The sequence below is a fragment of the Sinocyclocheilus anshuiensis genome, unplaced genomic scaffold (assembly GCF_001515605.1).
Source record: "Sinocyclocheilus anshuiensis isolate Anshui unplaced genomic scaffold, SAMN03320099.WGS_v1.1 scaffold728, whole genome shotgun sequence".
Lineage (NCBI taxonomy): Eukaryota > Metazoa > Chordata > Actinopteri > Cypriniformes > Cyprinidae > Sinocyclocheilus > Sinocyclocheilus anshuiensis.
The window spans coordinates 313,007-328,901 of NW_015555767.1; the positions used below are offsets into that span (position 1 = coordinate 313,007).

Here is a 15,895-nt window from a genome sequence, read left to right on the forward strand (position 1 = left end):
ATTCAACGTGACTAATAAACACACAACTACGACAATATATGGTTTATTTGAGTTCGTCTTATTATAATGTTTATTATAATAAAGTATATAATAATGCAATGACAATCGACATATAGCCTTTATCACTGCTTAGAATACTATGAAATATGTTGCGTGCCTTATTCTGTGTAAGAAGCCACATCATCTCACTGAAGGATTTACTTAAAACACTCGACTGATTTTATGAAGTGAGTTTGGAGTAAAAACATGTTATTAAATGTGGTATTTTCACGTGCTTTCAGATGGAGCAGCATTTACTACACAGAGCTGTAGTTCACTGACAAGCTACACAAACAGCTTTCATAATCGCAGAACGATTTCTTCGATTTCATAATCGCGCGATTAAATCGTCTGCGATTATGAACGCAATTTTGCGTAGCTTGTCAGTGAACTACGGCTCTTTGTAGTAAATGCTGCTCCATCTGAACGCACGTGATAGAGATTTACTACTGATTACAGAACCGGCTTTACTGGCAAGATACGCATGACAATAGCATTTGATTAATCGTGCAGCCCTAATTCAGCATGTTATTACCTTGACCTTCCATTTCCAGTGTGAGGAATAAACCATTGGTAATATCACCTGCAATTTTTAAAAGCTCCTTCTTGACTAAGGGTGCTTTCACACCTGTAGATCGATTGCTTCGTTCCGAAACAGGGATTAAAATTATTACAATGTTGCTTGTTATTCTTGGTACGGTTCGCTTTCACATGGCAAAGTTTCTAAATGGACCAAATTTGTTAATACAAGTCACGCACGAGTAAACTGTTTTCTCATTGGTCAAAGTTCCACGGTTTATATTCCGGGATTCCACTTAGCTCTCACGGCTGTCATCCGTCAGGATGGAACTACAACAGCTTCGCAGGCTTATTGTTTTTTTTGTTTTTTTACATTTTTATTCAGGTTTTTAAATTTTTATTTGTTTATATTTTAATATTTCCTGTTTACATTTTGTTGAAATTCTAGTAACTGTTGTGTTTGTCATTTTTATTAGTTTTAAATGTTTTATAATTTATTCGTTTTTTGAATATATCTATATATTTTAATTTTTATTTTATTTTTGTTTTAGTTATTTTACTACATTACTAAATATTTAAACAATGAAAACAGGTAAAAATAAAATAAATGTAAAAAAAAATTGGGGGGGATTTTTAAAAATGATTTCAGTTAACTATAATGACTCTGATACTACGCTCTACATATACAAATACATACTTCACTAAGGATGGTAAAGTACATACTTTTGTCACATACTTTGTGTTCATAAGCATTAGCATACCCAACTTAATTAGCATAAAATTCATTATTACACCACTTTTAAGCTCATATATTTAAAAACTGTTGTGGCAGCCTTTGCATCACAATCCTTGTGATGCCCTGCAAAGGTGAGGAGATGAGAGAGATGAAGCAGATCACTCGGATTGAGAGTTACATAAACGCAGACTTTGTGTGTGTGCGCATGTGTTAGCGGCAGTCCAAGAGAGAGAGAGAGAGAGATTTGACGCATCAGTACACAAGACTGCATAGAGTAAGAGTTGAAGTGTGTTGGTGTAGGGGTTTTGCAGCAGTGGACCTGTGTCTCAGGCACATGCAGTGTAATCTTCTTACTGTCTGTGGGTGCGAGCTCACTGCTGCCATTATATAACTGCTAATACATACACACAAAACAGCAACTGTCAAGCCATGCCATACCCTGACCTCTAACACACTTACACTCATACGGTTCAGAATGGATGTACACACTTGACATCAAAAGTCACTGTCAGTGTCCTCCCTTCCTCTTTAATATATGTCTCTGTATGCCCTGAGTGTCTGTCTCCATCATCAGTTGATAAGTACACATTACTTGACAAATGATACAAATACCCCATCTATTGAAAACAGGAACGCACCAATATTAAAATCATACACTATTCACTAAAATAAATAGTGAAATTAGGCATCATATGAAAACATGAAAAATGGAAATTAATTTTGAGATTTGCTAAAGATTATATTTAACAGAGTTATTAAATTATTAACTGAATTAATTGCATTAACCAAGTAGATTTTATATATTATGTTAAAATATATGTAATATGATATATATTAACATTATTTAGTGTAATGAGCAAAGTGTTCTTTTATTGTTCTTGTTTGTTTGTTAGTTATCTTTTCTGGAGATGAATGTATTACAGACACTTTGTAAAGACATTTCACTCTTTGTAAAAGGGACTGACAGTTACTTTGTAATTTTTTGTCATGATTTTGAGTTACCGGTCTTTTATCTTAGCCACTTTTAAAAGTCTGTGGCTAATTTAATTTATATATATATATATATATATATATATATATATATACATGGAGCACATCTCTGGACACAACTGTCACAGATCTCCCATATGCTTCTGAAAAATGACGACTTGTAAAAGCTCTGGTAAAATAAAATTGCAAAGTTGACAATTTCCCAAAGGTTTACTGAACTAAACACTTCACAGACTTCACAGAAAAGTTTTGACTCAGTACAATTGTTGCCCATTGTAGTTATGGATTGTTTAATAACAAAATATTAAGCTAAACAATCACAAATGAAAGAAACCCTACACAAAGAAGATGTGCATGTGCTTGAGCAGTCATATGCGTAATGTGAGTTAGAGCCTGGCTTGCCTCGTTTCCCAATTCTATTCCCCCTTTACACCCCATTTAATGTTCAAAGCTTCAACAAAATAAAACATCCCTGTAAATAAAGACACAAGCAAAGATTTAACATTCCTTTCCACTTATCAATTGTTCATATCAATGTTCTTGAAATGAGAAGTCCTGCACTGCACAGCCTGAGAGAGATTATTTGGCCCAAACTTAAATTAACCAGAGTTCCACATTCATCATCCTTTGTGTAGCTACACTGACTTGAGTGTTTTGATCAAACTCAGATCTGCTGGGGGATGCGTATTGTATAAGCTTATCCATCAGGGGTCTATATGGAGTAAAGTTTCTTATATAGGGTTTAGGGTCAACACAGTTTCACAGGTGGTTTACCATAAAACCACATACAGTGAAATAAAAGGGCAATATCTTCATGAAGGGAATACTAGAATTTAATCCCTTCTGAAGGAAATGGAAAAACATCCTGTAAGTACATTGACGGAATCTTACTGGCTACAAAAGATGGACACAAAAAGAAAATGTGGAGTCATGTTTCTGTCATTTTATCTTGTTTCTTAATTATGTCATCAATACATTGACATTTTAGTCAAAACAAATGTGAAAAAGGTTGTATTTTTCCTAATCAGTTTATCTTGACTTTCAATACCTTCCATGACTGTGTTTTGTTCAGTTTCACATATATTTAAGGGAGCAAGTGCTGATGATCCTTGGATAACACCTGTTTGCGTAAAGGAGGGTTTTTGTGCTTACGAGACCACTAAAGCAAAGCACCATTAAAGACTGAATCCCAAGAAGAACCGTGAACTGAACTGCCCTCGAGTGTCCTCATCTTGTCTGAGCTGCTGATAATCAGATGGCTCCTTCCCTCTCGCTTGAGCACAGAAAACGTCGTTCATTGTTAGAACATTACTGTTTAACAAGACAACAAAGCTGGCGTTTTGAAACATATAACTTTGTTCACCTTTGTTTCAACCGACTGGGGTGATTATTTGAGCCGAGTCTGTCAGATGTTGAAAAAGAAAGGCAACATGGAGACTAATGAGTGTGTGGATTTAGTCTGAAGAAGGATTTGTGGAGAGATATAGCAGTGTTTTGCTGAATTAAGTTTTTGGTTTCCCATTTATTTTTCATGGTTCCCTTGGGTATTTGGCAAATAAGTATATCGGCACACACCAACAAGCTCATGACATACAAACAAACAACTGATTAGTGCATCCTGTACTGCCTCTGGCTTTTCCTTTCATTGATATAAAAGCATCTACAGAATGAGAGGAGATGCGGTTGAGTAAACAGGCATTCTTTGTCGACTTTTCATTATTAAAAGTGTAGTTCACTTTCAAATAAAAATTTCCTGATAATTTACTCACCCCCATGTCATCCAAGATGTTCATGTCTTTCTTTCTTCAGTCGAAAAGAAATTAAGGTTTTTGAGGAAAGCATCCCAGGATTTTTGTCCATATAATGGACTTCAACAGTTACCAAACGGTTGAAGGTCCAAATTGTAGTTTCAGAGCATCTTCGAAGGGCCCTACACGGTACCAGACAAGGAATAAGGGTGTTATCTAGCAAAACGATCGGTCATTTTCTAAAAAACATAAAAATGTATATGCTTTATAAACACAAATGCTAGTCGTGCACTAGCTCGACTTCACGCATCACGTAATCACGTTGGAAAGGTCACTCGTGACGTAGGCGGAGGCACCGACCCAGCGTTTATAAAGTGAACGTGCAAAGAAAGTCAAATGCCCTTTACAAAAAAAGGTAAAACAACAATGTTGGTCAATTTTGAAGTTGGAGGAGAAAATGAGATGGAGTTTTTCGCCCTACCCTACCTTTCTGAACCGGAGTACACAGACGAAGTGCTGACCAAGCATGACCTTTCCAACAGGATTACGTAATACGTGTAGACGAGCATGCGCAAGCAGAGCTAGAGCAAGATGAGCATTTGTGGTAAAAAGTATATAAATGTTTATTGTTTTAAGAAAATGGCCTATGTTTTGGCTAGATAAGACCCTTATTCCTCGTCTGGTACCGTGTAGAGCCCTTTGAAGCTGCACTGAAACTGCAATTTGTACATTTTTGCAGCTCTGTGGATCTTCGGATAAACCAAAAGCAAATTATACAGTTATACAGTTTATATGGTTCTCACGTTATATGACTTGGCAGACAACTAGGTGTCCAGCTCGTCAGTGAACAACGGCTCTGTGTAGTTAATGCTGCTCAATGTGAAAGCACGCACGTGATGGAGATTTACCGCTGATTACAGAACCGGCTTTTCTGACATGATGCGCATTAAATATCGCATGCGATTTATCGTGCAGCCCTAATATATATATATATATGTTGGAAGGTCAACTAAAGATATTGGTAAGGATTAATTGACTAATCAGAAAATAATAAACAGATTCAATGTTAAAAATAACTGATAGATTAATCAATTAATCAGAAAAAATACATCGATAAATGAATCGATCATCAAAATAATCGTGTTACAGCCCTACTCTGAACTCATGTTTGAAGCCATTATAATGCCCACATATGTATATTTATGTCAAAATAAACCTACAATATCAACTACAGTTAATCCAAGTAAGGGATAATGTATAGTCAGTCAGTAATTATCGCAAAATAAACCTTACCAGGGTATATTATCATTACATGGCTACATATCAAATTCGCAAGTAAATGGACATGAAATATTGATTTGAGTTGAAATAATTATATCATGTGAGAAGAAAGACACCACAGAGTGATACGAGAGACATGAAAGCATTACAGTGAGATTGGCTGCCAGGACGACAGTCAAATATGACTTAGTAGTCATTATACAAAACTATCTGAGAACTGCAGAATGCCATAACCAAGTACTCCAACTAGATACTAAATACTATACTAAATGTACTTATTAAAAAAACGAATGTCTTACTGATTAATGTTATCACAAGTGTTATTTTAGTATCATTTTTATACACCATTGTAGTATTTACTAATTTTTAAATGTTCTTTTCAATATATATTTTAATATGTATTTTTCAATTTAAGTCATTCTGTTATAGTGGTGGGCGGTATGACCAAAAATTTATTTCACGGTATTTTTCCAAATTATACCGGTTTCACGGTATATGACGGTATTTATTCATTTTTTTCCATGCATGCCCGGGTGTAAACCACATTTTCTATTGATTGAGAGAAGAAATATGCTACTGCAGTAGATTGACTTAGAATGCCCTATTTTACTGTCATGATGAGTGAATATTGTAGAAAAATTCCACTCTAAATAGTGACGAAACACGACCCATTTATACATGTTAACCAGGAGTCACTGAGCTGATGGCAGGGGGCGGTGGATATTTGTGGTCAATGTGGATATTGTGGACGAGTTCTTGTCATCACATTCTATTAGTTCTACAGCTTCAGTTTCCGAACTTTCACGCTTAGTAACACATACAGCTGTGTCCTCGCCACAGTGCAACAGTGAATAGAGACCCCCCCCTCAAACGCATTCCGAACATTATTTAAACGAAACCGGTATTGCGGTATTTTAAAAATTCATATCATAAGAAAAATAAACACCGGTATTTGGTATGAACCGGTATACCGCCCAGCACTATTCTGCTATGTGCTTTTGTTATTTTTTAGTTTCTATTTTGATTATAGATAAATATAAATTAAAAAGCATTTCTCATTTCTATTTTTAAGTTCATCAAATATTTATGTTTTCATTTTATTTCAGCTTTATTTCAATTACCGAAAATTATTTCAGTTTTAATTTTAGTTAACAATAACAACACTGGTTATCACAATCCTGGCTGTTACCACCACTTTATAAAAGCATAAAACTCATTAAGAGATTGTGTGTTTTCATTGTGTGTTTTGTGCATATATCTTGTGCATATATCTTATATATTAACTTGTGCATATGATCAGCTTTGAGCAGGAATATAGTCTTCTTTGCTACATCTGGAACGCCAGACATTTAAAAAAATAAATGAATAAAAATGTGTCTGCCGTTTCTCCTGCCCCATTAGTTTTCTGGCTCACCCTGCTGTCTAAATCACACATTTGGCCAGTTTAAATGTTGAACACATCCAGTATTCATGCAGAAGTTTGCAAATACTGCTGGAGACAGCACCTAAATAGCGCTTGACCACAGTTCAAGATCAATACAAGCAGAACACAGAGTTTCCCTGGAGCCACTTTCTGTCGCACACTTCAGCCTCCTGCTCTGGGTTTAACGGTGTCGCAGTAATTAGCGGAGATGGTGTAAGCACACAACTCATGAAAAGTACAATGTCTTCTTGCCCACACTTCACAAGAGATAACTGCACAAACAGCACGAAACAAGAAAGAACCAAACAAACAAGTAAAACACTAAATGTAGCTGGATCTTTTTATGTCCCACTGAAGTGTGCATGCTACAATAACCTTGAACCAATACAAATATACAAATGCCTAGACTTGTTTTCAAAGGGAACACTTTTATGAAACAATCTCTCTTCTTCCCTTTCTCCTATTACTCTCTCGTACTTATCCAAAGCTACAAGCAAACCTTGAGCTTAATGAAGAATTAATGAGGAATTTTCGCATGCTCAAAAAAAAACTGCAACTGCATTCTCTTTCCATGAGATCAAATTCCTATCCTCATATTCACAGCGAAACTATCAACTAAATCAATATAAAAAAACTCACTGACCCTGTGTAAGAGTAAACATTGTGACATCTACGTAACTAAACATGCCTTCACAAGGATGTGTCAACCCTCTTTCTAAAAAAGACAGACATACAGACAGATAGATATTAAAATAAAAATACTAATTTAAAAAAAACAGTAATTCAAAATTAAAAAAATTAAAAGAAATAAGTTTGTTTAAATAAATAAATAAATTTCTATTTTTATAATTATTTAGGCAAAACTTACAGCATGCAAATAAATATACTTTTACCCTATGCAGATTTTTTTAGCCTAAAATATTACTATTAATGAACTATTACAATTTATTAACTTCAAACTCACAAACTGAATGCTTAAACAGACCCAGCATTCAAAAAAAAAAGAACAACTCTACAGAACAAATAGATACATAAATATGTCTTTGAATGGAAAAAAAGAACAAATTAGCAGCTCTCTCCATTTCTACTGCTGATCTGAGAAACATTTCTTATTATCATCAATGTGCAACACAGTTGTGCTGCTTAATATTTCTTTAGAAACTGCTTTTTTCAGGATTCTCTGATGAATAGAAAAGTTCTAAAGATCAACACTTAATTGAAATCTTTTGTAACATTTTAAATGTCTTTACTTTCACTTTTGATCAATTTAAATGCATCCCTGCTGATAAACAGCCGTTTATGCTGTCTTACGAAGCTCAATTATAAGTAAGAGAAAACGATTCAGATCAAAAACCTCAGTAAAGCCTGATCCCGGACCATTTAAAAAAGCCTGTGTTGTAACGGCTGCAGAGCTGGACAATATTCATCAAAGCTTCATGGTAAAAATAGCATTTGTGAACACACGTACATCTACAATTATTCAATAATTAGGTCCAGAGAACACAGGGGCAAGGAGTCAATCAATGGTCCATTAAGTTTCTGAAAAACAAACACTTTCAAAAGTATGTTGTTCCAAAAACGTACACACCATATGCTGATCTGTCTGTGTGCAGCTGTGTTTATTAGACTTGTGATGATGACTTTAGATTTGTCATCCATGACAATTATAAAATATGACAAAAGCTTAGAGTTGGTATGTTTGAATAATTTCCATGAATCAGTTCAAATGGTCCTTTTATTTATTCAACTCAAAATTTAGATTCAGCTATTTGTTTGTATTGTTACAAAAAAAAAAAAGTTCAATTAAGCCCCTGTTTGCATTTAGCATATGTAATCATGCTTTTTGTACTGTTGCAAATTTGCAAGATGCGATGTGAAATTTACTGTAATGGTGCAGATAGACCTATTGTACTTTGTTTCTGATTCAGGTTGAAGTTCGCTAAAATGAGGAAGAGGCCCAAGAGGAAGGAAATGAGTTAAGAAACAACAAATGTCCATTTTGTAACAGAACATACAAATTATATGTTTCACATTATATGAATACTGAAAGATGACCACTACAGGGCCATGTAAAAATAGCTTCTACCTTAATAGTTTAAAGTTCCTAGTCAAATGTAACAAAAAAGATCAAGTAATAAGGTTACTTCATTAGCACTGTTTTTTTGTGTGCATGCATATGTGTGTGTGTGTGTGTGTGTGTGTGTGCGTCCAGCATGTAAAAGCTTGTTGATCTGGTCTAAGCAGAAGTGAAATGCTAAAACAAGGCCTAAGCTCACTCTGTGCAGATCACCAATGACAGATAATCCTATCAGCGCAAAAGTTCATTTTGAGAGGGTTGATGCCGCTATGCTTATCCTGCATAGTCCATGCCGAATTAAAGTGCAAATGGTTCTTACAATAACAATGGAGGCTATATAAAGAGCTGTTCAAAAGTCTGGGGTCAGTTTTATTTATTTATTTTCTTGAAAGAAATTCATGCTTTTTTTTCAACAAGAATGCATTAAATTAATCAAAAGTTACACTAAAGACATTTATAATGTTACAAAAAAAACATCCATCACGGTTTCCACAAATATATTAAGCAGCACAACTGTTTTCAACATTGATAATGATAAGAAATGAAGAATCATGTGACACTGAAGACTGGAGTAATGGCTGCTGGAAATTCAGCTTTGGCATCACAGGAATAAATTACATTTTAAAACATACTGAAGTAGAAAACATTTATTTTATATTGCAATAATATTTCACAACATTACTATTTTTAATGTATTTTTGAACAAATAAATGCAGCCTTGGTGAGCATAAGAGACTTCTTTGATCAAAAAATCTAGTGCAATGACATGGCCTTTAGGAAACTTAAAAGGCATAGAAAAGTAAAGAATACACTTATGTTGTTGTTCTCCACCTCACTTTTTAAGATCAACATGGATAAAATGTGTGAAGGCGTCGCAGCATGGGTGTTATAAGGTGGCTTTTGACCAATGACACGACAGGATTCCAACATTGGGATTATGACAACACTACTGTGTGCGTACAGACTGGACATGGATTAGTATGTGGTGCATTTAGCGTTTCACATGCAAATGCCAGAGATGTGTTCATAAATAGTACATGCCTTTTTATGGGTGAGAAGAGAAGCATGTTCAACTGTTCATTGCTTAAAAACAGCAATTTCAAAATGTAAATGTTTAATCCAATGTTACATGCCGTTTCTTAGAAATTGCTAGTAAAATTTCACATAATTACAATGTGAAAAATGTTTCGACATAAATCCTACATCAAAAAGTGGTTCCTTTAATACAAATGCGTTAGCGACTGAATGAAAGATCATGGTTGTGTTCGACACAATCTGGTCATTCATATGATGACTCCTGATGAGTGTTTGGCCCTGGTCAGCTCCACAGACAAAGAGGACAAGGAGCCGTTCGTGTGCCTTGAACATTGTGTATGTTGTGTCTGTGCACCAGTTTCTGTGCGACTCAAGGCTAAAGCAGTAGGAAACCTTGCCATGGAGGAGCTGCATGAGTGTATGTGTGTGTCTGTCTGATGACACTCATCTATATTTAACCGGCTCTCTTATATGGTATGAAAGAAAGGCAGAGGCAGAGACTGACTTCCAGGCATCTTCCTAATCAATAATGAAGCGGTTTGCAGTTTGTCTTCAAACAAACACACACAACCCTGATAAGATGATCCAAAGATTTTTTGGCTTTCTTTTCCCTTCAAAGATTGACTATTAAACTTCACTTATGGGTAAAATACTCACTCTTTTGCAGAAAGGTATATATTGTGTATCAGATTTTCTAACTAGCAATAGTCTGAACAAACGGTACTTCTATCCAGGTCTTGGGACAAGTAGTATCTTCTTCAGCCTTTGCTCCACTTGTCTATTACAATTACAAAAAAATTCCCCATGTCACTTGACCTTATATAAGATGCTCAAAGAATGGACACTCTGAACAGATGATGTGTCATCGGTACTCAAAGATCCAACATGAAAGAAGATGGTCACATGAGATGCTTAACAGAGATGGTGAAAAGATGATCAAGTGAGCTGTGAATCACTTGTTTTCCTAGAACAAGCTTTATAGGAGACTTCACGGTTTCTGGATCAGTCTTTGCATCTGAAGCGCTGAGATGATCGGTGACCAATGCGATGATGTCGGAATTGATCATACTGGAACTGGTCAAACATAATGGACTTTAGTATGCACTCCATCTCTCGTTCTTTCTTCATTTCGTTCTCTCTCTAACGTCCAAAGATCACGAAATAAATAAATAAATAAAATGGAACTTTCACAGACACATATTAACACTTCTGCCGTCTCATCCAGATGTGATTTTACACAATGTGTAAGGACACTGGCATAGCATGTAACTACAAAAGTGCTAAGATCAAGTTTCAACTGCCAGTACACATAGAAAGCATGAGAATCCTATAGCAGCTGCTGTCAATGCACTGTACAGAAGTCACAATATCGGGAAGTAACATCATTACGTCTAATATTAGTGCTGAAAAAACACCAGGGTGTTGCGACTGTGAAAAATTACTTGGGTGCACTGGTGCGAGAGATTTCTGACACCTGATCAAAACTCACGAACTTACACAAAATCCCACCAGAAAACCCTGTAATGCATCTAACCTTTTAAAGAACTAGGCTACTTCTGAACTACTGATCTGTGAAGCATTACATAATGTTTTTAATGATATTATATAAGAATGAACATTACCAATTTGTTTATTAGATGTTCATGATGAATCAGTGCTGTTGTTTGGTGCAAAACAAAAATAATAAATAAAATAAAATACAGAATATAAACTAATTAAAGTCCTGTGTCAAGAATTAGGTATATCTTACGTTTCTGAATTTGTAATAAATCATAATTCAATTTTGCGGTGCTTATGCGTGTTACATTTTGACGGAAAACCAAACTTCTGAACTTTCTACAAATGTAAATGTAAGTGTAGAGTCAGTGGCAGAGCTTGTCTATTCAGTATCTAAGTGCAAATGACAAAGCCTGGGTTAAGTGCAAGCTCTACAAATTGGATAAAGCCTAACTCAAACAGCTTCAAAGAGAAAATCGATGCAAAATGGCCAGAAATTGTTAATGGCATATTTATTCAGTTATTTTGCCACAGCTTTTCTTCCCAAATAATATCACTATATATTTCAGAGACTAGTCTGCTCAGTAGGCCTTGAGGAGGTGGAACTCATGACCACTATTAGGACCTGAATATACAATATCAGGAGCAGAAAAAAAACAAGTGCACATAAACATCAATGCAGAAAAGTTTCAAATGTTCATTTTAAAATGGCCAGCACTGACCAAAACAAAAAAAAGCATACTTCTTGCAAAACATATTGATTGTGCTTTTGGCAAAAGAAATGATGCATATTTTTATGAGCCTTTCTTGAAAAGCTATCAAACCTTTTTTGCGCCTGGAGAGTTTTGACTCTTCTCCATATAGATACATATATTCCATCTGTTGGCTATGATACTGTACAAGTGTCACCTAAACCACAATAAGGCATGAAATCACCTGGTGTAAGAGTGAAGCATGAGGACTTCACTGGATCACTTCACAGTCCACACAAGTTTAAAGGGTGATAATATACTTGTGAACAGCAGGAATGATGAAACAACATCTCACTGGTCCAAGAATTAACAGACGTAATACTAAATATTCACTACTAATGTCCAGCAACTTGATTATTCTATAGGACAACGACTAGTTGTGAGCACAAACAGGTCTCGTGCTCTGTAAAGCTGAGACGGACTTTGTTTCGGTCTCTCTGAGAAAACAGTGGGTTTCCTGACACTGAGCCCTTGCGTGTGGACATACTACAGCAGGTGTATATGTCTGTGTGTGAACGCACAGCAGAATATGGATCCAATAAGCCTCAATATTAAAAATGCCCAAAGACAGCCATATAGGATATCATCTCGTTTGAAATGTTTTGTGGTGTGTATGTAAGAGATGGTGATGAGAAATCACACTCACAGTGATATTGATTTAACTGCATGGACTATGTGCTGCAGTGTTGACATACACCTTGTCCTACATTCCAGTGGAACATGTGTACATGCATACCAGCATGAAAGTGTGTGCTGCAACGATAACACAGCAGAAAGCATGAAGTGTGATTAAGGGAGGTCATAGTGCCAGTAACAGTGGTAGTACAGCATTGTTGGCAGGAAAATACTCAGTGTTGTTGTTAATAACTAAATCAAAAACTATTAAAAAAAAAGTTTTCCTTCATTTAGGTGAAGTTAAAAACGTACATGATATTAGATGAAAAACAAAAATTTGAAATGTTACTAAAAATTACTAAAACATGAATTTAAAAAATATTGCTATTTAGCTTGTGACAAAAAATGACAAAAGCACTAAACATAATTACTAAAACTTAAAGTAAAATAAAAAAAACAGAAATCTAAATATTAAAATTAATTCAAGATACTATCATACTACATAAATAACAGTAAAATAACACAGAAAACACTATACAGATGTACCTGAAAAGTATTCAGAAGAGTAAAACTGTACATTGTGTAATTTAAGACTTTGAGGCTGTACATATTTTCTCCTCCCTGTTCTGCACAGACAAAAGGTGCGAGAATTCCGGTAATTGACTCCAGTAACATTACTTCCCTAACTAGCGCTCTTGGGTTAGTTTCTGTTTATAACTCATTTAACAAACAGCAGGTACAGATTGTAGTGCAACTTGTGCACTACATTCCAAATTTTCTGATGTTAGCTTTGTGTGAGAAAGAGATTGAATTTCACTCATTATCTTGGCCTTCCCAAGTAGTTGCCAGTTTCTGGTCTCCATTGACTTCTATAGTAATTTTTTTCCATACCATGGGAGTAAACGGGGGACCAGAAACTGTTTGGTTACCAACATTCTTCAAAATATCTTCTTTTGTGTTCAAAATAAAAAAAGAAGCAAACTACTAAATGTTTGAAACTACTTGAAGGTGAGTAAATGATGACAGAATTTTCCTTTCTGGGTGAACTATCCCTTTAAGGCAAATAATTCATTGGTTTAAAACATTCCCTGCAGCTTTTCTGACCACTGAAATGCTAACATGCAGACACGCACAGTGAGACGCATCACACACATTTATACCTGCACTACCAGTCTTGTAGGCCTCCTCGCAAACACATACAGAAGACAAGAAAGTTACACAGTGGTAATATGCTCTTCGAGTGGCTGACGTCACAAACCTCGTGTAACCCTGCCAACTCAGGAGTTAAATTTAGATCTTGGGCACTGGTCCCAGACACTGCAAAACAATGTGATACCGCAAGCACTGCTTTAGCTAGAGAATACACACACGACTGCTGGATGTGACTTCAGGACTGATAAAATGTGCACACAGATGCATTAAACACACTTGAAGGGAAGTATTGTTAACTTTAAGAACTGCAACTTGGTTCAGAGGTGAGTTCGTTCTGAAAACTAAACTTTCAGAGAAAGACATGAAGTCTCAAATGTCCATAAGCCAACATGAAGCGATTGGTCCTGTAGATTTCTGATGCTGCGTTTTGTTTTTATAAAATCTACAAAGGCCTTGTTAATACGTGGTATTAAAATCCATTTCAGACAATGCATTAGAGATGGGATAGCACTAAATACAGGTTTCAAAATACCGGCTCGATTTAATTTGGACCCTACAGTAACAGACCAGTGTTGTTTTTGTTAACTAAAACTATTCCAATTGTTTTCATGATTTGAAAGAAATCTGAAATAAAATCAAATGTAAATATTAGATGAAAAACTGAAACGTACAAAACTTACAAATTTGGCAACTAACAGAATTCAAATAAGTTTAAGTTGAAAAACTAAAATCACTAAAAGTCAAACTGAAATAAAATACAGCTAAATAGATTTTAAATAAATAAAATTAAAACTTAAATTAAAAATGAAAAAATTAAACCCAATTCGAAATATTAATATGTAATATATGCATAATACTAAAAATAACACTAACAGACTGATGTAGTGAATGATGCATGTAGTGACTACATTAAGAGACCCTCGCTTTGACGAATCTAAACAAAAAGTGGACGAAGGAGATGCACATTAGAACCAGGTGAAAACAACAAGTCTCAACTGCCTACCTATGATTTGATCACCCAAAACAGATCTCAATACGAGATGTAAAGGAGGCCTCAAAGAGATACTACTGGAGTCCTGAACCTCTGGGCTGAAGACTGCAAGGTTGCACCCTCCTTATCTCTTAGGGTTAAGATAAAATGTCATCACCTTACACTGGTTTCAAACTGATCTGCCATGACACACATGACTCACAAAGACTTGAACACAAATGAATACATGAACACATTTTTTTTTTCTAGAGAACTGACTACATAAATGTCCTTTTAACATGTAGACCTAACTATCTGTTCCATAATGCATGTACAAAATATGAAACTAATACCTTAAAAAAAATGTACAGGTGAAAGCCATTAAAGAGTGTAACTCAAGATAACAATATTCATCTGTATAAAGTAGGCATAATTTAAAAACAATTAACATGAAAGACTTTTTACGTTGTTATTTATCCAGTTAGCTTGCTGGGGAATACTGACTTTACCTAGAGAGCATGCATGCGCATGCAGCAATTTCCTCGCATAAATTTTGTCTACATAGGCAGCTCGCCGGGTTTTGACACACAGCCACTGTGTGGGGGCATAAGACCCTAACTCGACTTGATACAGCCACCTAGCTGCAGCACGGTGCTCATGTGGAGAAAAGACAGAGAAGCAGTGAGCATGTGGTCTCTTTAAATCGCAATGACTCTTATGTGAAGCATTTGTTGCCTGTATACAGGCTCACAGTAATGCCCACATCGCACAGGGGGAGGTCGACGACACCGGCCATTAACGCTTTGAGAACTACCTATGTCATCCTCAGAAAACAAAGTCACTTAGCATTTCCAAGAGGAACTCACCGCCTTGACACAAAAGGCAAAGACACGACGCTCCTCCGCAATAGGTCGAGATTCAAGTGACTGATTTTTAACACTAACTTTTCTGTGGTGGCGTCTGAACCGAGAGTCTGAGACTGATCCCAGCATACTGATAAATGCTCATGCCTGCAAGTTTCCCCCCACCGTAGCCATCCTATATTTTTCATAAAATGATAT

The 15,895-nt window shown here is 35.6% G+C and overlaps 1 protein-coding gene across 1 annotated transcript in view; it reads right to left on the reverse strand.

Annotated features, from left to right (window-relative positions):
• Positions 1–15,895, reverse strand: part of LOC107674228 (mastermind-like protein 3) — a 119,808-nt gene that overhangs the window by 102,289 nt on the left and 1,624 nt on the right. The window lies entirely within an intron of this gene.